The sequence below is a fragment of the Malania oleifera genome, chromosome 4 (assembly GCF_029873635.1).
Source record: "Malania oleifera isolate guangnan ecotype guangnan chromosome 4, ASM2987363v1, whole genome shotgun sequence".
In the NCBI taxonomy this organism is placed as follows: Eukaryota; Viridiplantae; Streptophyta; class Magnoliopsida; order Santalales; family Ximeniaceae; genus Malania; species Malania oleifera.
In genome coordinates, this window is record NC_080420.1 from 713,987 (window position 1) to 737,500 (window position 23,514).

At 38.3% G+C, this 23,514-nt stretch overlaps 1 protein-coding gene across 2 annotated transcripts in view; it reads left to right on the top strand.

Annotated features, from left to right (window-relative positions):
• The first annotated feature begins 1,996 nt into the window (after window positions 1-1,996).
• The window catches only part of LOC131153644 (kinesin-like protein KIN-14E), a 45,421-nt gene continuing 23,903 nt past the window's right edge, over window positions 1,997-23,514 (top strand). The window contains exons 1-3 of one of the 2 annotated variants that reach the window (XM_058106095.1): window positions 2,014-2,212; window positions 20,566-20,788; window positions 22,248-22,316. The gene's annotated coding sequence lies outside the window, so the exon portion shown is untranslated. Of the gene's footprint in view, window positions 2,213-20,565; window positions 20,789-22,247; window positions 22,317-23,514 lie in introns of both variants that reach the window. The other variant, XM_058106094.1, reaches the window with a different exon arrangement.

The following is a 23,514-nucleotide window of genomic DNA, read 5'->3' on the forward strand; positions in this document are numbered from 1 at the left end:
TGTAGCTCATATGCATTTTTTCTTTTGATATTCAATTTTCTCCATTTCATTTCCCAGCTAACCCAATCCTTGATATAAAGTTGCATTAATAATTGGACAAATTAATCAAACAAATGTTTCAGAGATTCCAACTTAAGTAAGGTACCAAAAAAAATTAAAGACAATACCAAACATGTTGGTTGATCCCTTTGAAAAGACATTCTTACAAAATTTTCATAATGGTGTGTTTTAAACCACATTAGTTTGTTTTTCTATTCATTTTATTCCTTTGTGAGCCCCCCTTATCATATTTCCTATTGTAAATAATAAAAGGAATAATTATTTCTACTAGCTCAATCATGAGTTGGGCAGCTTATCCCCAAGTCTTATATCACAAATAGATCAAACCATCTTCATAACCAACACTATTTACGCTCAAGAGAATGCATATTTTTTTTCTTAATTTCAAAATTATAAGGACAATTTGCTTTGTTACATAGATGACATGGCACCTTGTAGGCACGGAATACTTTCTTTAACAAATTGAGATATATCTATAAACCAAAATGAAGTAATGAAATAAATAGGTGACTATATATTAAGTAGATACATTTTTGGTTGTGTTCTACCATGGCAAGTATTTCATGCCTCCATTGTTGTCTTGTGACGGAAGAGAGGAAAGCATGTAATGTGCTTGTAGATGGCACAAGGTTGGAATAGGTTTTAGTATAAGGCACTACGTTGCCAAAAATTCAAAAAATATGTCAACCAAAATTACGATGAACAATTATTATAGGATTTGGGTTGCTTTGGATAATGACTTACGTTTAAAGAATATTTGATTTATAAAATGGGGAAACAAGTGGTTTGTTCCACATTTTGAAGCACTATCTCTATTGAAAACAACATATATATATATATATGTATGTATATATATATATGTATAATAGCTTAAGTTGCTAGGGAACTACAAATATTGGCAGTAGGACACAAAAATCTAAAACATCACAAGCTGAAATATAGCTTGGCAAATTATGCTTAATACTACCGAGGGCCATATAAAATGACTAAACATAACTATGCAAAACTTTTCAACATTTGTTATGACTAGATATACTAGCTTTTCTCATGATAACAAAAATGAAGCAAATCAAGTACTTTCGTCATTTAATCTAATAGTTGTCATTTAATTATATAGAAAATATAAAAAAATATTGAGATGATGGTTGGATGAGAGAGTTCCAAAAATTGAATCCCTTGACATTTGACATGCATGACGACGATGATAGCATGAACTAAGGTTGGATTGTCAAAATGTGAATTACTCCAAAACAAGGTGTTATATCTATTGCAAGTGGATTTTGCCTTGTGTGCGTGTTTGTGTAAAGTGAAAACTAGTGGTGTCTATTGAGAGGTTGCCACATTGCCACCAAAATAACATGTGCATTGCAAATGACAATCAAAATTAAATATTGTTGGGAGTATGATTTTGAGATTTGAATTTTGGGCTACTGAGACAATAAGCCCACCCCACTACCCTTCTCCACTTAAATATCAATGTATTATCTTAAATATAAAATCGTAGTCTTTATGACTCGAGTTTTAATCATTTAACTATGAAAACTTTAAGTTTACCACCTGACGACCATGAGGAGCAACTTGTACAAATTTGAATAAAATTAAATATAATTTTATATTATAGTTTATTCAAATTTAAAACTCAAAAATCCATATTCCCAAATATGTTTATATAAACGATCTATTTGAATTTTTGAATTTGGAGCCTCGGATTTGAATATAGAGACTTCGATTCTAAATTTATTATTTAGAAACTCAACTTAAATTTGAATTTAAACTTTTAATATATTTAAATAATATTTGGCATGGATTCATATTATAGTAGTTTGGATTAACTGTGTCTGAAAATATTAAGACATTAATTGCATAAAGGTTGGTTTAAAATTATATTAAAATTTTTATGAATCTATTTAAGTTCAGCTCTAAGATTGAAATAACTCCCAAAACTAAATCCCCCAGAGGGACTTTACAAATCCAAATCGAACCCCGACCCATCCTCGACCCGGGTAGCTCTCCTCCCCGACCCACTTCTTCCTTGTCCTCGACATCCGCCCCCATGTGAAGTTCTCCATCTCTCTCTCTCTCTCTCCTTCTTCTTCGTCTGTCTTTCGTTCCGTACGAACTCATACTTGCAGGATGTCCTACGAAGCTCCAGGTATCGAACTCCTCCTCCTTGTACCTCAGATATTCGCATTTCTCTCTCTCTCTCTCTCTCTCTCTCTCGCATTTCCTGTTGGATTTGGATGGATTGGCCCTAATTCATCTAGTATGCAACTGAAAATTGGGAATTAGCTGTAATGTGTCTCCTGATTCTATTTGGTTGTTCTTCCATGTATACTAGTATGATGGTTTCTTCAAGTGCAACAGGATTAAGGTTTTTCTGATTTTTTCGTTTAATTCATTTCCATATTTGGACCATAATTTGAACCTCCATATTCTTAAAACCTTGGTTGATGCTCAAGAATAGTTTCAGTAATAAACTGATTATTCTAAAATGTTTGTGGTTTTGCTATTTTTTTTTTTGACAAATTTAGGATTTATTTATTAATTTTATTTTATTTTTTTTCACGAAGTTGCGGGGACTGTTATGATATTTTTCTGTGCTTCTTACATTTTGCAGCAATTTTTTTGTCATTGTGAAGTTTTTTTTGCTGCTTTTGTTTTGCTATTTTCCCCCTTGTTGCTGTGTTTGTGTTTGTTTGTGTGTGTGTCTGTGTGTGTTTTATGCCATAGAACAGTTGATATGGATATTGGAAATGTTTTTGGAGATCTGTAGGGTCTAGTTATGCTTCAGCACCATGGGGGTGAAGAAATTATTTTATTGCATGGACATTTGCATAATGTGATCAATAAGCAGAGAGAGAATTGTATGAGGGGAAAAGATAAATCCGAAAACAATGAAAAAAGAAAGTTGAAGAAACAAAAGGTGCAATTAATTTGTAAGGATTTATGAGTGTCTTCAATTAGACTTTGTGATTCTATACTCAAGTCCTTGCTTCTATCTAAATTATAAATGTCATCGTTAAAATAAAGTCAAAATTTTGATCCATGTAGCATAGCTAGTTTTACAGCCGTTCTATAAAATTTCCTTTTTAATTTTTCTACGATCACAAAGCACACTTGAAGCACTTCTCCATTTTACCCAACTTGTTTTAACTCTATGCATTACATCCTCTTCAATTTCTCCCTCAACTTGCATAATAGATTCAAGGTGTCAAAATTTGCTAGTGCTATTGATTTCTTCACCATCAAGTTTAACTTGTCTCCAATATTCCTCCTACTATTACTGAAATTACTTTTCATATATTCTATCTTATTTATACTCATTCTAAAGCCTCTAGATTATAAAGCTTCTCTACATAATTCTAACGTAGACTCTACTCCATCCCTAGTTTCATCAATCAAGATAATATCATCTGCAAACAACATTTACCATGTAACCTCATTTTGGATACTCTGAACCAGTTGATCCATCACTAAAGCAAAAAGATAAGGGCTCAAAGCAGATCCTTGATGTACACCTATTGTGATTGGAAATTCTCTAGTCTCTTCACTTGTAATCCTAAAACTAGTCATTACTCCATTATACATATCCTTAATGACGTCAATACACCTACTACACACAACTTTTTTTTTCTTTCTAAAATCTACCATAGAACTTCCCTAGGCACCTTATCATACGCTTCTTCTAAGTCAATAAATACCATATGCAAGCCCTTCTTCTTTTCCCTAAACTTTCCATTATTTTTCTTAAATGATATATAGTTTCTATATTAGATCTCCTAGGCATAAAACCAAATTGATTTTTTGAAACCTTCGTTTCTAGACTTAATCTTTGTTCAACTATCCTTTCCCATAGTTTCATTGCATGACTTATAATTTTAATTCCACAGTAGTTATTACAATTTTGAATATCTCCTTTATTTTTGCATATAGATATTAAAGTGTTTTTCCTTCATTCGTTGACATTTTCGTAGTTTTTATAATTGCGTTAAATAAATTAGTTAACCATATAACTCCGTTATCACTTAAGAATTTCTAAACTTCAATTGGGATGTTATTTGATCCTATAGCTATTGTAATATGTGGCTCATATACTTAATGGGATGCATGTACAAGGATAAGACATAGTGGAAAATCTTGCATGTACAAGGAGAAGACAGTGGAAAATCTAAGTGCTGAGGAGCAGCAAGGAAACCGTCGACGGTTTGGCTAGGACCGTCGACAGTTTGACACAGGAATTCACACAATTTACATTCTGTCTGAAACCGTCAACGGTTTGGTTAGGACCGTCGATGGTTTGGCTCGGGAACCCAGCACAGACTTTTGAATTTTGAACAATGGATGTTAAGTTGGTTGGGGTTTGGAGGGAAACCCTCTGAGAACTCTATATATACATTATTTTTGCGTCTTTTTGCATTGTAAGAAGATCATTGTAAGTGTCTTTTGACACCAAGATGGTAAAGTATTTTGCGGATTGCTCCTGTGGATGTAGGCATTGCCGAACAACGTAATTCCTTGTGCCGTTTTATTTGCTTTCATATATACTGCATGGTTGTGTTATCTCTTGGTTTCATCGATTGTTGCATTGTTATTCCGCTGTGCAAATATGATTCAATACAACAAATTGGTATTTGAGCAGTTGTTATTATGATTTCGGGTACTTCGTCTGCGAAATTTGACGTTGTCAAGTTTGATGGAATCGGGAACTTTGGTTTATGGCAGAGAAGGGTGAAGGATTTGCTTGTGCAGCAAGGGATGGTGAAGGCCTTGTATGGTGTTCAATCGGAAGGTATGAATGAAGCAAATTGGAAGGAATTGGAGGCAAAGACGGTGGCTACGATTAGATTGTGTCTGGTAGATGACGCGCTATGTCATGTCATGGAAGAGGATTCTCTTGCGGTTGTATGGCAAACGCTTGAAAGTCGGTACATGTCTAAGTCTCTTACGAATAAACTCTTTCTTAAGCAAAGACTTAATTGGCTTAAGATGGTGGACGGTTTGGATTTGAACCAACACATCAACCCATTCAATCAAATGATAAGTGATTTAATGCGAGTTGATTTGAAATTCAAGAAAGATGACAAGACGCTGATGCTACTGAATTGCCTGTCGACATTTCACACGTATGAGAACTTGGTTATGACTCTTACATGGGGTAAAGAGACCCTGAATTTGAAAGAGGTGATAAGCGCGTTGCTGGGTGTCACGGTCCGACTATTTTCACACCCTTGTGAAGGGCCGTGCGGCGCCAGCTAAAACACTCTTGTTTAACTAGCCAGCCTATCGTTTACCAACATTCATCCACGAAACACTTTCATTAGCATTCAATCAAATGGTAGCGGAAATAGTAAGCATTCATGAAAGTTGTTGCAAGCAAGCAGTAAACATTGAAGTAAACGTAATTCATTAACAACACCTCCGTTGACATCGAGTGTTTAGCGAGGGAGGCAAGTAGGCTAAACGCGTTGACAATAGCTAGTGAGTTTTACAATGAGTGATGAACACTCACCCTCCCCTAAAGAGGTTTTTATGTAATTATCATCCTGGAACTAGGAAATATCAAAGTGGCCGAGGAGTCATACTGCCTTATTTGGCATACAAAGACACTACTAGTAGAAAATAACCCTACATTAGTATTTACATGATGGAAACCCATCCCAAGCACACAAGATAAGCGGTCATAGGCAAGTATAATGCCCTGAACAAGCTTAGCTCGTGACATTTTCCCCCACTTATGCGGTCGACGTCCTCGTAGACTTTAGCGGTAGGTACACTTCAAGTGTGTCCATGAACGGTTGAATATCTTCCGCAGAAATCCAACTGATTTCTTTGTCATCAAGGCATTTCCACTTCACTAGGAACTTTTGTCGCTTCTTCCTTGAGGATATGAACTTTCTATCTGCAAGGATCTCTTCAACTTCACTTTGGTCAGGTTGCACTATCTTCAACTCTGCTTTGTTTGGCTGACTTCTGCTCAAGTCATTGGTGTTGGCATTAAACGACTTGAGGCAGTTGACATGAAACTGCGGTCTTCTCCCCTGATCTGCCCACTTCTTCATCTGCTTAGAAGCTTTCTCCAGATAGGCCTGGGCAAACTCTGCATTCTGTCTCCATTCTCTGGTGAAGACGTATGCCCTGGGACTCTTTTGTCTGTACGGCTCGCCCACTGTGTGAGGTAACAATGACAGTTGGCCTATAACAAGCTCAAAAGTGCTCTTGTTGGTTGTTGAGCTCCTTTGGGTGTTGCCACAGAACGGAGCCACATCAAGTAGTTGCACGCCATTCTTCTGGTTGTCGTTGACAAAATGGCACAAGTACTCATCTAGTAGCTCCCCGAATCTCTTCATTTGTCCGTTTGTCTGTCGGTGAGAACTTGAAGAGATTGACATATGTGACTTGAACATCCTGAAAAATTCTGTCAAGAAGTTGTCAGTGAACAGTAAGTCTTGGTCACAAATAATAACTTGGGGAACACCCCAATGTTTCACAAGGAACAATTGTGTCGTCTCCTCTGCCGAATAGTACTTTGGTGCTGCCGTGAAAGTACCATACTTCTTCCGCTCCCCTTTGTCTTGTTGGCAAGTGAGACAAGTTTTGGTATAATCAACAGCATCATCCCGCATGTGCGGCCAACAATACCTCCCCAGTTGTCCTGTCATTGGAGTCATTCTCCGCGAATACCCCTTAACGAACTTCCTGCAAAATCTAGTAATGCCAAGAAAGGAACGCAACTCCTTCATTGTCGTGGGGATCTTCTGTCCTTAAATCATCCTTACCTTCTCCATACCCCTCTAGATCGTGGTTTTAAATCGCAGTAGCAGGTAGCGTAATGTAACGGTAACGGGTGTAACGGGAAGCAGGAGTAGCGGATGTTACATAACGGGAAGCGGGTGGAATGGCCGTGAATTTTTTTGAAGCACGCACAACCTTGTGCATATTAGCGTACTTGCATGTTTTAAAATTTTAGTCATTCTTAGAAAGGGTTTTAGTGTATTTTGGACCCTTTAGTTCAAGTAACTAAGTTATTTGGTAAGGGCAACAAATTTACATTTATTTTAAACCATCATTGATAGAAAATTACGTGTGTGTGCATATTTATACTTCTCATTGTTCTTATCTGTGATAAATTCTTATGTGTGCTAAATGAATTAATAAAATAAAATACATTATACACTTCATTAATCTATTAGACACATAAGACATACGAATAATATAAATATAAAATAGCTAGAAAAGAAAGAAAGTTGAAGTTGAAAAATAAAGAACATAAATATCACATTACTAATATTATTAAAAAAAAAAATTTCCTAACAAGTTAGTATTTTGAAATTGTTAATTAATGCATCTATTGTGAGTATTTAAAGAATTAGTAAATTTTGCATCATTGTCATCCTCATTATAATCTTTTCCCCCTCTTACGACTCGGTATATTGAGAATGATATATGAAAGAGAGAGAAAAAGTGAGAAGAAAAAATAAAAAATAAAATATTTTGTTGGTGTAACAGTCCTGTAGCGGTTACGTAATGGCCGCAGCGGCCTTTACGTAACGGTCGCGGTCCGTAACGGCCTCTACGGCCGTGATTTTTCTTCCCACCGATTTCGCGGTGTGTAACGGTATCAGTAACCCAAAAAACCTTTATGTAACGGCGTTACGTAACGGTTGCGGCCTTTATTTAAAACCATGCTCTAGATACTACTTTATTCAACCACATGACCAAGGAATTTGTTGCTCCGTTGAGCGAAAGAGAACTTTCCTTTCTCCACATACAGACTGTTTCCCCTCCGCCCGTCGAACACCTTCCGTAGATGCCCTTCATGTTTCCTCTGAAACAACACCGATGCTCCCAATGGTGTTTTAGAAGCGCGAACATATTACGCTTCCAATTCATCAAGCTATTTCCCCAACTATACTATCTCTCGAGGCACAATCCGACATAGCCCTTCAGCAGGTGGTTTCACTCTTGATAACAACTCGATCTCATGCTCCACAGTCCGTTGTGAAGGCAAATTTGTGAGGTAGCTTATCCGGAAACACCTCCTTATCTTCATCCAACACTGCTTGGATGGTTGTAGGCACCAGCTTTTGGCCTACTTTTTTGTCTACCACCACCGTGGCTAGACGTGTCTGCTCACCTTGACCCAATCCCTCATTGAGTTGTATGGCTGAAAGGGACTTCTCGTCGTCTCCTTTCGTTGCAACGACTTGCACCATGCACGAGTGATCTCCCATCAGACACAGGGAACCAGCCGAAGGTATCAGCACTACCCTCGTCCCCCTTAGGAACTCCATTCCTAGAATGACTGGAAAGTCATCCAATGGCACCGTTGTGAAATTCGCATGACTTTCCCACTGTCCAAGCTTCACATTCACTTGCTTGACTACTCCCAGAGTAGGCTGGGCCACAAAGTTAACTGCTTTCATGCGTCCTGTATCATTCTTTAAGGATAAGTTGAGTCTCCATGCTTCCAACTGCGAAACAAAATTATGAGTAGCCCCCGTATCCACCATAGCGCGGGTACTCTTCCCATTTATCCTCAAGTTCACAAACATTAACCCTTTTGCTCGTGTAACTTTCAGTATTTTTGCCTACTTTTCCAATGCACTCACTAGCCACACTGAACCCACCCTTGGGGCATGATCCTCTTCCTCCTCGCTTTCCACCCCTTTTCCCGAAGTAGAAGCTTGTAAGGCATTGAGTAATCCCTTGTGTTGACACTCACTCACTCTGTGAGATCCACCACACAAGTAGCACGAAATTTTACTCTTCCCCTTTCCATTGGGTGTGTTGAACCCTTGAGATGACGAAGCTTCCTTTGAGGTTGATGATTTAGTGTCGGCTCCCCCAATCTTGGGTTTGCCTTTCTTGAAAGACTTTCCATTGTTTCCCTCTCCGCCAAACTGTTTGGACGAAGCGGTATCATCACCAGCGTAGTCAGTCAAGCATTCAGCAAGCTTTTGCAGTTGACAAGTCTTGAACCCTTTGCCTATGAAGTTCAGTTCTTGCCCACGGTTTCATCCCCTCTAGAAAATATAACTTGTCATTCTCCGACATATCCTGAATATCCAACATCAAAGCAGAAAATTGTTTCACATATTCCCTGATCGACCCCGTATGCTTGAGATCTCTCAGTTTTCTCCTTGCATTATACTCAACATTTTTAGGAAAGAATTGAGGCTTGAGCTCTCTCAAGTGTACCCAACTATCAATACACAACTTCCATTTTCAATTTCTTTGTACTTGGTACGCCACCACAATTTGGCATCACCAACCAAGTACATGGTCGCAGTATTCACCTTTGCCTGTTCTGAGGCCATCCTCACATCGCGAAAGTACTGCTCCACATCAAACAAGAAGTTCTCTAACTCCTTGGCATCTCGAGCACCCCCATACGTCTTGGGTTTTGGTACCTTGGTCTTGCTAACTCCTGGAGTGTTGGAGTTCCCCATAGCAAGAACCATTAGATTCACCTTTGTATCCAGATCAGCCATCCGCGACTGCAATGTTTCAACTGTGTAGCGAAAGTCCTTTGACATGTCGCCTATCAAACCTGTTTGATGTTTTTGTGATCCCATCACTTCATCAACAAGTTCTCTCATCTGGGCCACTTCCGCGGCCATAGTGCTGGTTGTTGTCTCAACTTGTGCTTCCAGCACGCTGATCCTCTCAGCATTGTTTGGTGCCATGGTCACTTACCAAAGCTTTCCCAATCCAACAACGAAGGTAACTGAATTCTCGTAGCAACTGAGTCTTGGCTTTGATTCCAAGTGTCACGGACTTAGCTCGATACCAAGTGTCACGGACTTAGCTGATACCAAGTGTCATGGTCCAACTATTTTCACACCCTTGTGAAGGGCTGTGCGACGCTAGCTAAAGCACTCTTGTTTAACTAGCCAGCCTATCGTTTACCAACATTCATCCACGAAACACTTTCATTAGCCTTCAATCAAATGTTAGCGGAAATAGTAAGCATTCATGAAAGCCGTTGCAAGCAAGCAGTAAACATTGAAGCAAACGTAATTCATTAACAACACCTCCGTTGACATCGAGTGTTTAGAGAGGGAGGCAAGTAGGCTAAACACGTTGACAATAACTAGTGAGTTTTACAATGACTGATGAACACTCACCCTCCCCTAAAGAGGTTTTTATGTAATTATCATCCTGGAACTAGGAAATATCAAAGTGACCGAGGAGTCATACTGCCTTATTTGGCATACAAAGACACTACTAGCAGAAAATAACCCTACACTAGTATTTACATGATGGAAACCCATCCCAAGCACACGAGATAAGCGATCACAGGCAAGCATAATGCCCTGAACAAGCTTAGCTCGTGACACTGGGCTTTCATCAAAGAAAGAAAGCGACGAAATTTCACACGGTGAAGGGCTTGTGGTGAAGGGTAAACCATGAACATGGGAGAGGAAAATTCAAAAATGGATCAAGTCAAAATAAATCCTGATCTCAGTCCAAGAAGAAAAAGGATATCCGGTGTTTTAAGTGCGGCAAAAAGGGGCGCATAAAATCGGAGTGTTCGGAATGGAAGAAAGGGAATGCTGAAAAGCAAGAAGGCACTTCAAGATTAGCAAATGTAGTTGAAGAAGGAAATTCAATATGCAGCGATGGTGACATACTTTCAATTTTGTCGGAGTCGGATCGCCTTACGGACTCTTGGATCCTAGACTCGGCGTGTTCTTACGACATGACTCCAAATAAGGAGTGGTTAATCACTTATAGGTGTATTAATTCAGGTTCAGTTCTTATGGGCAATGATGTTTCATGTAAAATCATTGGAATATGAGATGTTCGAATTAAAATATTTGATGGTGCTGTAAGAACCCTATGTGATGTAAGACATATTCCAGACCTATGGAAGAGTCTAATTTCATTAGGCACTTTGACTATAATGGATTCAGTTACAAGTTCGAAAGTGGAGTTATGAAGGTATGCAAAGGCAATCTAACGGTGATGAAAGGGTAAAAGTTAGATGGGAATATTTATGCATTGTTAGGCACTACAGTTGTAGGTGGAGCTGTAGTTATAGATTCTGAATTTGATGAAATTGTCTTGTGGCATATGCAGCTAGGGCATATAGGTGAGCATGGTGTGAAAGAACTTCACAAAAGGAAGCTCTTGAAGGGTATGAAAACATGTAAGCTGAACTTTTGCAAGTTTTGTGTTCTTGGGAAGTAAAACAGGGTGTAGTTTAAAACAACTATACACAAGACATAAGGTATTCTTAATTACATACACTCTATTGTTTGGGGGCCGGTGAGAGTAGCATCACGGGGAGGACATGTGTATTTGGTGAGTTTTTATGACGACTACTTATGGAAGGTCTGGGTATATTTCATGCAACTCAAGTTAGATACGTTTGCTAGGTTTAAGTTGTGGAAAGTTGAAGTGGAAAACCATACTGGTAGGAGAATTAAATACCTCAGATAAGACAATGAGACTGAGTACGCTGATTCTAGGTTCATGGAGACATTTCACTGTTCACCGGACACCTCAGCAAAATGGTGTGGCTGAAAGGATGAATCGGACTCTAGTTGAGAGAGCTAGGTGTCTTAGGCTTAATGCAGGGCTAGCGGAGAACTTCTGGGGCGAGACAGTTAATATGACTTGTTTCTTGGTAAACTGATCGCCAAGGGCATCACTAGAGGGGAAAGTGGCAGAGGAGGTATGGACGGGAAATGCAGTAGACTATTTCAGATTGAAGGTATTCGGTTGTCCAGCCTATGTACACGTGACTTGTGAGGAGAGATCGAATCTTGACGTAAAGTCTAGATGCCGCATTTTTTTGGGGTGCGGGTAATGATCTTGGTTCCCCGGTTGTAGGGAGTTCTAGCTTGGGAAACCAGCAAGTCGACAGTGTTCCAGACGCACTATCAGACCACCACCCAGGTATGGATTTGATGATCTGGTATCTTATGCTTTCATTACCAGTTGTAAGGATCCGACTGCTTTTCAAGAGGCAGTGCACGATCAAGAGAAAAATAAGTGGATGGGTGCTATGATTGAGGAAATGAAATCGCTGCATAAGAATCAAACGTAAGATTTGGTGGAGCTTCCAGATGGGAAGAGGGCAATAGGTTGCAAATGGGTATATAGGAAGAAGGAAGCAATTTCAGAAAAGGAAGGAGAGAAATTTAAGGCACGGTTAGTGGCAAAGGGGTACTCACAAAAGAAGGGAGTAGATTATGATGGGATCTTCTCACCTGTAGTCCGATACACTTCCATTAATGTAGTGTTGGGATTAGTAGTTCATTATGACCTACATTTGGAACAAATGGATGTGAAGGCTACATTTCTCCATGGTGACTTGGAGGAGCAGATCTATATGGTAGAGTCAGAGGGATTTAGTCAACCTGGGCAAGAGCACTTAGTTTGCAGACTGAAGAAGTCTCTTTATGGGCTGAAACAGTCTCTGAGGCAATGGTACAAACGGTATGATTCCTATATGATCCGGATAGGATACAAGAGGTGTGAGTATGATTGCTGCGTGTTTGTGAAAGACCTTGATGATGGTTCTCTTATTTTCTTATTGTTGTATGTTGATGACATGCTAATAGCTGCGAAGGACATAACTGAGGTTAATTAGTTGAAGATTCTGTTGCATAAAGAGTTTGACATGAAGGATATTGGCGCAGTCAAGAAGATTCTTGGGATGAAGATTCGCCGGGACAGAACTGCAAGGAGGTTGTGGTTATCTCAGGGTGGTTATGTGGAGAAGGTGTTGGAAAGGTTCAGCATGGCTGATGCTAAACCGGTATGTACACCTCTAGCGAATCACTTTAAATTGTCTATTGCTGAATGCCCAAGGATGGATGATGAAATCCAGGACATGTCAAAGTTCCTCTATACTAGTGCTGTGGGGAGTTTAATGTATGCCATGGTGTGTACAAGACCAGACTTGGCACATGCAGTAAGTGAGGTGAGTAAGTTTCTCTCTAATCCAGGTAGACAACATTGGAAAGCCGTCAAATAGATTTTCAGATACTTACAGGGTACTTCTAACTATGGTATCATATTCGAAAAACAATAGGATAGTCCATCAGTTGTGGTGTTTGTTGATGCTGATTATGCAAGGGATATGGATGACAGAAGGTCTACAACGGGTTATGTATTCACCCTTGTGGGTGGACTTATATGTTGGAGGTTCATGGTACAATCCCTGGTGTCATTGTATACAACTAAGTCTGAATATATGGCAGTTGCCGAAGCTGCAAAGGAAGCGTTATGGCTTATTGGTTTAGTCAAGGAGCTGGGTATACAGTAAGGTGGAGTTGTGCTGCATTGTGATAGTCAGAGTACCATCTATTTGGTGAAAAATCAAGTGTACCATGCTAGAACCAAACATATTGATGTAAGGTTCCACAGGGTTCGGGAATTGATCTCTTCAGGTGAACTTGCGCTTGAGAAAGTTCACACTGAGAACGCAGTGGATATCCTGACAAAGCCGGTTACGACTGAAAAGTTCAAGCATTGCTTGGACTTGCTTCATGCCTCCAAGTGCTAGAAGGGAGACGGTCCCCAACCTAACGTCCTAAGGTTGAGCTAGAGCAACGGGCTATTTTTTCGGGTTCTCCTAAGGGGTGTATACTCGCCAAGGTGGAGATTGTTGTGATATATGTCTTATATAATTAATGGGATGCATGTATAAGGAGAAGACATATTGGAAAATCTAAGTGTTGAGGAGCAGTGTGGAAACTGTCGACGGTTTGGCACTAGAATTCAGACAATTTACTTTCTGTCTGAAACCGTTGACGGTTTGGCCCAATTCGTCAACGATTTGGCTTGGGAACCCAATGCATATTTTTGAATTTTGAATAATGGACGTTAAGTTGGTTGGGGTTTGGAGGGAAACCCTCCGATAACTTTATATATACACCGTTCTGGGTGTATTTGCATTGTAAGAAGATCATTGTAAGTATCTTTTGACACCAAGATTGTAAAGTACTTTGCCGATTGCTCCCGTTGATGTAGGCATTGCCGAACCACGTAATTCCTTGTGTTGTTTTATTTGCTTTCATATATGCTGCGTGGTTGTGTTCTCTCTTGGTTTCATTGATTGCTGCATTGTTATTCCATTGTGCAAATACGATTCAACACAACAATAGCTTTTCCAATTTTTCATCTTTATTAGTGCAAACTTTACTTCATTAACTTTAATATTGCGAATAGATCTCATATTTTTAGTCTTTTCCTTATTTGTCAATTCTAAGTTTAAGCCTTCTATTTTGTTTTTGTTAAAAAACTTAATAAAGTAACTTAACCATCTTTCTTTTATGTCTTCTTCCTTAACCAAGACAATATAATCCTCATTTTTGTAAATTTTGTATTACCCAAGTCCTTTTTTTTTTCTTTAGCTCTTGCAAGTTTAAATATATCTCTTTTCCCATTCTAATCTAGCATACAAATTTTTAAATGATCTATGTTTAGCTTCATTAACAACATTTTTTGCATCTTTTCTCGTCTCTTTATAGTTTCAAAGTTATCCATGTTTCTATATTTTTGCCATGTTTTATACTGTTGCCAAAATTTGTTCGGGAGAATTTGGATCAATCAAAACTTTGATCACCTACTAAGAATGAAAGAAAAACGGCTTAGAGGACCTGAGGTGTAATCTGAGGGGCCACTTTGATGCCTAAGTCAGGGAATTTGGAAGGATTATATGATTGCAATAGTAAATGAGTGAGTGAAGATGAGATGAAATACCTTACCTTCCTCAGGGCTTTTTTTTTAATAGGCGTTCGGGATATCTCCCTGTTGATTTCCTTACTAATGGATTGCAGGGATTACATTTTAGATATGTTACTTAGGAGTAAAGATTGGTGTGCTAACCCCCTGCTTTCATCCCGTGACGTGTTTTCATTTTTTGGTCCTATACGAGTTAATGCTAAATGTCACGGACCCCCAAAATGGGACTTAAGCAAGGGCCGTGTGGCACTCGTTGAGAGCTCTCCCTCGACAAGTCAGCCAACTCTCACACGTTCAAGCCTGCAAGCACGAGCACCAGGTGAGTCTCAATACTCAAGGAAAACAAGAAACAATAGGATTTCACATGAGCAATATATTCTTATACACCGAATAAGACTATAACAATCAGAGACATCATAATCCAAGGCAACAGAACACCACAATGAAAAGAACTACTTGTATTATTCATCTACAAGAGAATCACCATACAAGCGATAACACAGATATTCATATATTCATTCCAAATCCCTGAAGAATACAATTATAGTAGTATCTCACTCCCCCATTTTCCCCATTACATTGTCACACCCTAACACTAAGCTTAATGCCAAGGGTCTCTTTTAGGTTATATCAGTTGCTCCCCTACTCTCGAATCTTAGAGTTACCTTGTTTTGTCTTAAGAGAATATTGCATTTACTATAGATGTTTTTATTATCATGAGATTCAAATTAAGTCATCAGATGGACATCTTTGGGCCTCCTGAGCAATGATCATCAGATGGGCTAATACTTTATCGAGCTGTGCCCGTTTGTTGTCGCTTCATGAGAGGTACTCATTAGATGAACATTTTTGGAGCTTATGAGCGGTGCTCATTAGATGGGCCAATTTTTTGCCAAAGCAGTGCCTTCCTCTTATTGCTTTATGAGTGGTGCTCATCAAATGGACATTTTTGGCCCCCCTGAGTGATGTTCATTAGATGGGCCAATTTTTTGTTGAATAGTGTTCGCCTATTGTTGTCTTATGAGCGGTGTTCATCAGATTAACATTTTTGGGCCTCATGAGTAGTGCTCGTTAGATGAGCCAATTTTTTGTTGTGTAGTGCTTGTCTATTGTTACCTCATTAGTGGTGCTCATCGGATGAACATTTTGGGCCTCATAAACGTTGCTCATCAGATAGGCCAATTTTTTGTCGAGCAGTGCCCGTTTTCTAGGTAAATTTTCCTAGCATGATTTGCATCTTTTGAAGCCTTGTGGTCTGTGCCACCTTTTTTTCTCTTATAAATTGTTCCTTTCCCCTTTTGTTATTCTCTATACTTGGAAGGGAAGTCTTTACTAGAGGTATATTTCCTTACTCCTTCCTTGACGATTTCAAACTAAAGTTTTTTCTTCAAAATTGACCTGCTTCTTTTTGCCGGGATAACTTCCTCTAAGTTGATATATTTTTGGGTTTGTGCTTTTAGCTTTTCCATATCAATCGGGGGCTGTCCCTATGGAAGTTAGGAAGTCACAAGGTTGCAAAGTAGTTGTCAAGGTGCTACTATTACTCCGTGATCCAAGTTTCTCTCTCCAGAGATGCATTGATAAAACGGTCCATGAACTCTTTTAGCATCCCTTCCTCCTCTTGAACAAGGCTCATAAGGTGGACCGAAATCTTCACTATTTTTTGGCTGTTGATGAAATGCCTCACAAACTGCTGCTCCATTTCAAAAAAAAGACCCAACCGAGGCGGGCTTCAGTTCCCAATACCATGCTCTAGCATTCCACTAGATGCTTGGCACATAATGGCATCAGGTGCACCTTGCAATTGTATCAACATTTGGAAGGTGTCGAGGTGGTCTAGGGGATTTGACGAACCATCATATCCTTCTATGCTGGGCATTTTGAATTTACTAGGTAGAGGGATCTCTATTATTTCCTTGGTATAGTGGGGATCAGAAGATCTAGCTGAGGTTTCCTTACTAAGGGTTGGCTGCGAACTATTTTTACCTGTTTTTCCAGTTGATCAATTTTCTTGAGTTTTCTTCCAATTCCTGGGACCTTTGCTTGTTAATGCCTAAACTATTGGTTCCTTCTACTTTGTCATTTTTGAAAATTTGAAGGCAGCTTCATGTGGTACCACCACCTTACTCTTAGGTTTCGTTTTTGCTTAAACAACCCCTGAGCCATTTTCTATAGAATTTTTTTTTATCTATTGTAATATCATGCTAAACATGTCTTCTACCCTCCTTTGGAAGGTTAGAAATTGGTCTAAAGACACAATTTGCAGCAAATTGTTTGGTAGTGGGGAGTGAACTGATTGGAGTGATTAATCCCCAGCAATGGGTTCAAACTCAGATTTGCATGATGTAGCCATGATTGAGAGAAAGAAATCCTTTCAAGTTTCCTATAGACAATGCCAATTGTTGACGTCAAAATTTGTCTGGGAGAATTTGGATCAATTATGACTTGGATCACCTGCCAAGAATGAAAGAAAAACGACTTAGAGGACCCAAGGTGCGCTCTGAGGGACCACTTTGATGCCTAAGTCAGGGAATTTGGAAGGATCATATGATCGAAATAGTAATGATATGATGGCAATAGTAAAAGGAGTGAGTGAGGATAAGATGAGATATCTTACCGTAGGATTTTTTATGGGCATTCGCGATACTCCCTTGTTGATTTCCCTACTCTAATGGATTGAAGGGATTACATTTCAAATGTGTTACTAAAGAGTAAAGATTAGGTTGCTAACTCCCTACTTTAATTTACGGTCGCTACCTCCTTTTCATTAATCCCTAGATGCATTTTCATTTTTTGGTCTTCCATGAGTTAATGCTGAGTTTAATGCTAGGGTCTCTTTTAAGTTATATCATATACTAATTTCTTTTTGTCTTTACAGCTTTTTGTATATCTTTTTTTTTTTTGATCAGTAAATGATAAATTATATTGATCAAATGGATATGTACAGAAACTCTAGCATACCTGAGAGGAAGGAAGCAAAACTTCCATTGACAAAATGTACACTATTACATCAAAACCTGGGTATTCCCAGGGGCAAAAAGCCATCAAACTAACCAAAAATAAACCAAAACCAAAAATAAAAAATGCAATAAAAAATATCTTAGAACTCAAATCATCACTAGACAGAAAGCCATAAAAAATGATGGATATCCAATCCAGGAGGAATCAAGGTGCATCACCCTCCAACAAGTAAAACCAAATGTCGAAGAGAGGCAGGAAATCTTTAAGCAGCCCTCAAGCTTGAAGAGGAACATCAACTTGGCCAGTACACCATCCACAATGAGAAAGAAGACCAGGCCCAAGATGAAGACTAGCTTCAAGAAATCAAGAAACTCGAACCGCCTCAGAGTATTCCGAAAACCCATTGAGAGATAAGAAAGAAAAAGAAAAGAAATGGAATGAAAATGGGATGATAGAAAGGGAAAATCAGGAAACAGTTTTTTTTTCCTTCATCTGAGCTAACTACTAACTATAAAAGACGCCAATCCAAAAGAGAACAAGTCCCTTCAACCAAGAATCCAAAAGCAGCACCTCACACAGAATAAGACCCCAACACTTCATCTAACAAACTGACATTCACTGTTCACACCAGAGTCCAGCAGCTCAAAGCAGATCTTCCATATTGAAACTGATCCACCAGAAATGAAACACACCAACTTCCAGCACAACCAGATTAATACTGCAGCCCAACACAGCAACATCAACAAAGGATAATACATTCAGTCTTGTATTAATCCTGAGATTAGGAACTTAAGAACCCTTCTTCACAACCCCAGAGAAATCAACATAGCACAGCATAACTCAACCAAAATAAAACATCAAAATAATCAGCAGATTAGGCAAGCAGGCTGAGCCAATGTAAAGCAGGCAGTAAGCATCAACCACTGGAGACACCTGGAACAAAAACCATTACTCCAGCCCCTATAGTAGGCCAACTCCAGAATAGTCCTACCATTACAACTCAAAACCAAGCCTGAAATCAGGAAAGATCACTCACATTCTGCCGGTTCCCAGGTTTTTACAAACCTGGGAAATCTGTCGAATACAGTTCTGTATGTATGCATTTGAATAACTCGAACAATGGCTTCTAAAGGAGTGACCTTACCTTCAAATATCTTCTTATTTCTGAAGTGCCATAAATAATACACTGTGGCAGCAAAACAAACTTTTTTAGCCACTGATTGAACCCCCGTACCTCTAGCTTCTTTATGCATCCATTTTAGAGAAGCCTTAAGTGTGGTTAAAGCTCTTGTGATGCCCAACCAACTCCTCAGGTGACCCCAAACTGCTGCTGTAAAAGTGCATTTAAAAAAGAGATGGTCTATTGTTTCCTCCTCCCTATTACAAAAGCAACAAGAATGGTTAACCCCTTCCACATGAATATTGTCAGTAGTAGCTAGTCTACCTTTTGCACCAAGCCAGAGAATGAAGGAATGTTTAGGAGTGCAACCATTCATCCATACAACATTAAACCACGGAACCTTACTTCCTTTCCTTCTCCAGAAATGATAGACTTCTGAACATGAGATTTTGTCACCAATCACCCATTTCCTTAACTGATAGTCAGCTTCTTGTTGGTCTCTGCAATGCAGCAGTACATTATTCTTAAGTTCAATGATCATCTTAAACAAAGGAGAGTCCTCATGTTTAGAAGAAGCCTCCCAAATGTTACAGCCTCTCAAATAATTCTGATTTATCCATTTCACCCATAGAGAATCTTTTTTATCATGAATATTCCACAAAGCTTTTATAAGGATAGCTTTATTCCATGTTTTGAGATCACAAACTCCCAATCCCCCTTCTTCTTTTGGTAAACACACATCCTTCCAGGCCACCAAAGGTTTCTTCCTATCACCCCATAAAAACACCCTACACAGCTTAATAATGTACTCTCTGACAGAGCTGGGAATGGGAAAAATTGAAAGCCAAAAGCACTCTGAACCCTGAATAACTGAATTGATTAACTCTAATTTCCCAGCATAGGAGATAGAATTCTTCGGCCACGCACCAATATTATTGGATATCTTACTAAATAGTGGAGAATAGTGCATTGCATTCAACCTAGTCGATGCTAGAGGGATGCCCAAATAACGAAAGGGGAATTCACCATGAGAAAAACCAGTTAGCTCCATAATTTCATCAAGATCATTATCTCTAATACCTGCAGTAAAGATATGCTTTTTGTATAGTGCATTGCTTTTTGTATATCTTGACCTCACCACCAACGTCCTTTGCTATTTGAGAATTTTCCTCTTGATTTACCTAGAATCTCTTTTGTTAATTTTTTTTTAATTAAGTTAGCTATCCTAATCCAAAGAGTGTTTGTGTCTACACCATCCTCTATAGTTCAATCACCATCTTTGATCATTTTATCTTTAAATTTTGTTATATTTTCTCCCTTTAGATTCCACCACCTAGTTCTCTAACACTAGTTTATTTTATCTTTTATTTTCCATTTTTTAATAAATATATCTAATACTAAAACTTTGTGTTTGTGTGGTTAAGCTTTCATCTGGGATAACTTTATAATCCTTGCATGATAAACGATCTACCTCCTAGTTAAGAAAAAAAGTAAAAAACTATTTGACTTTTATTTCGTAACCCAGAAAGTGATGGCTAAATTAAATCAACTTGATTGGATCTGCTTTTGGTGTCTCCCCTGCATCTCTCTCTATGGATGTGTGACATCTGGTGGTTTATTTGTATCCAACCCCACCTTGGTGATCTAGTTTTTCATGTTTATTAAATCTGTTTGGCTGCATCTGTTTTTTGTTGGATCTTCACTCTCTCTCTGGAATGTGGTAGTTGTTGGGATGTGCAGTGATGCTGGAATTTGCGGCCGACTCTGTCCACTCAAGATAAAAAGTAGAGATAGTTGCATTTCCCATAGATGCAAAGGTCTCACATATTTTTATTAAAATGGTCTGGCCAAGAAGAGTTACTTGCAGAGTTTTTGAGATTAGACAATTAGTTTTTTCCCCCTATTTTACAGAATCTGATAAGCTTGTTTGGAACATCACTGCTTCTGGTAAATTTACTCTCTCTTCTGCCTTAGTATCAAACTTTAAAATCCAAATGTTTCCTAGTGCAATCCATTTGGTTTTCCTTAAACATCCCGAAGCACTCTTTTATTTCTTGGCTGGCAGTTTGGAGTAAACTTTCTAATTTTTGTTTGAAAAACCATTGGAGAAGTCTTGTTGCCACTGTTTTGTGATCACATGTTCTTTGGTTTGCCATATTAGAAAAGCTGTCTTTGTGAGAGCTTTTGCAGCAACAAAGTCAGCTCCATTACTTTAAATTGGTTGCCTTCTCTAGGCCCTTATCCTATTTCCTATTATTTCCAAAATGGTGTGGACTTCATCCACGTACCATGTCTGGAAGGCTATAAACAATTATCTGATTGCTATCAGCCAAATGAGCATCGAGGAAGTAATTCACTGCATATTTTTTATGTTAAAGAAAAACTGCCTTGATGTTAAAAAATTCAGCCCTTTTCTTAGCTAGGCTGCTTTCTTGTTCCTGTATCTGTTCTTGTGCTTTCTGAGTAAAGAGCAATAAATTAATTAACTCAGCAACAGACAATATAGTTTTATATTTATATGTTGAAGGGGGCTTTAGTCCCTGTTCACTTGGCAAACAAGAGGACTCTCGCCACTTGCCATCCAATTTGACAGTGATGAATTAGTGGATGAACCAGTGGCTACTTTTTTTGAATTCTAAATTTTGTTCATAACTGGCCTTATAATTCTGTTAGAAAACTTTGTCAATTTCAGGATGATACTACATTTGAGAAACAAAGTGTCCTCTTTGCTGTCATGGCGAGATGGGCATTTACTATACTGACTATACATTCCAATAATCTTATATTTCAAAATGCATTGTCGTGCTCTTGTAGCTGTATTAGTTTGGGTTTACCATCCTGTTAATACTTATTAGCTTGTTGCTCCTCGTCCTAGGTTGAAAACTATATTCTTCTTCTCCTTCTTCTTCTTTCTTTCTCCATCTAAAAAATTTTACTTTGGCTTTTAAGTTCTTTATGGATATAATTTTGGTGTGGTTTGTTCCAGAATGCACCGATTAAACTTATGCAACATATGTGCAATATATTCATGGTTGTAAGGATTTTTGTCTTGATTTTTGAACATCTTGTAATCCTTTTGGTATATTGTTTTCAAGATTTTATTTAATTTCATATACACTGGGTTCTTTCTTGAAGAGTACTTATTGACAAGATTCAGTCCTGACCAGGGATTGTAATAATCATCCATGCCAACATAAAGGCAAATTGATGCTTTCAATTTCACATTGATCAGGGATTCTAATATGTTCATATTTCATGAACTCTCTCTCACATGATTTCACTTTGAACAAGATCCTGCTGAAGAACATGATGTTTTTATCGTTTAGTGCTTTCCTATTAATTCCTACAGAATTGATGAATTTTATAGCAATCTTGCAAGAATTGATGGATTTTCATGGATTTTCAGGGATATCTAGCTAGTGATTAGGAATTGCAGAAGGGCGAGTGGCTTTTCAAGGATTTATGTCTGCTCATGGTACTACATTTTTTAGCTCCCTTAGATTTGTTGATTCTATTAATTTTAGTGCTGCTTTGTTGAATTGTTAATCCTCCCATTCAATTGATATATATCTTGAAAGTTTGTTAAGAAAAAACAATATTGGGTTTATGAAATTGTTCTGGGCATTATGCGTTGTGTTTGCTTCATTTGGTCCACACAGATGAGGTGCAGTTTCCACTTTAATTTGCTAGTGCATTTCCTGTTGATATATGATACATAATTATTGTGCAAGTGTCATCTTTAGTTTTTAATGTATATTCAACATTAGCAAAGACATGATTAAATGCTTGTAGGTCTTTTTACATTCATGTGCTGCCTTGAAAGGCATTGATAAATTTTATTCTTGTCTCTGTTGCACCTAAACAAAAAATTATTGACTCAAATTTCTTGAACGAGAAGAGTTATCCAGTTAAATTTCCCAAAGGATTATTGTATCCTTAGGATCGATGTATATCTTTGATTAAGATCCTGATGATGAAGATGATTGTTGTTACTTTTAGTGCCTGCACTTTAATAGTTAACTCCTACGTAAATATATATCTTAAAATCAAACATGTAGAACTCTTCCAGCCATGCTGCCTGATAAGCTAGAACTAACATGTTCTTTGTTGATAGTCTTAGCTTCTTCAAGAACTCTTCCTTCAGCCACAATTTTATCTACCTTCTCTGACCCTGCCAAGTCGAAGAGAGCTAACTTTCCAGTTCTCACCCTGTCCACAGTTTTAAAATGCTGGGGACATATCATCTGAACTCGCAAAGGAACTTGAAAGAATTTCTTTTTTCCTCATGCAATTCCATCTGAACAAAAAAAATGTAAATACAATGACTTACTGCTGGCCATATTCATTTCTATCCATACGACAAACAACAGCAAAACCAAGACTTAATAGAGAAAAACCTAGAATAGAAAATATAGAAGGATATGAGTCTCTCAAACTGCCCTGCTAGCTACCCCTCTATGCAATTTCAAGATCTATATTAGAAGCTGAACTGATGGTCGTAAAGCTGGATAAGAAAATCCTAAGATAGTTTCTTTTATCAATAGGCTTAGTAATGCTTTTGCAGGGCCCAGTAGAGAAATCTGTATGTGGATACTATTAGAGGTTATTTCAAGTTTTTTGTTTGGGGGGGGGGGGGGTGTGGGTGGGTGGGATAGCATTTAATAGGTAAATAT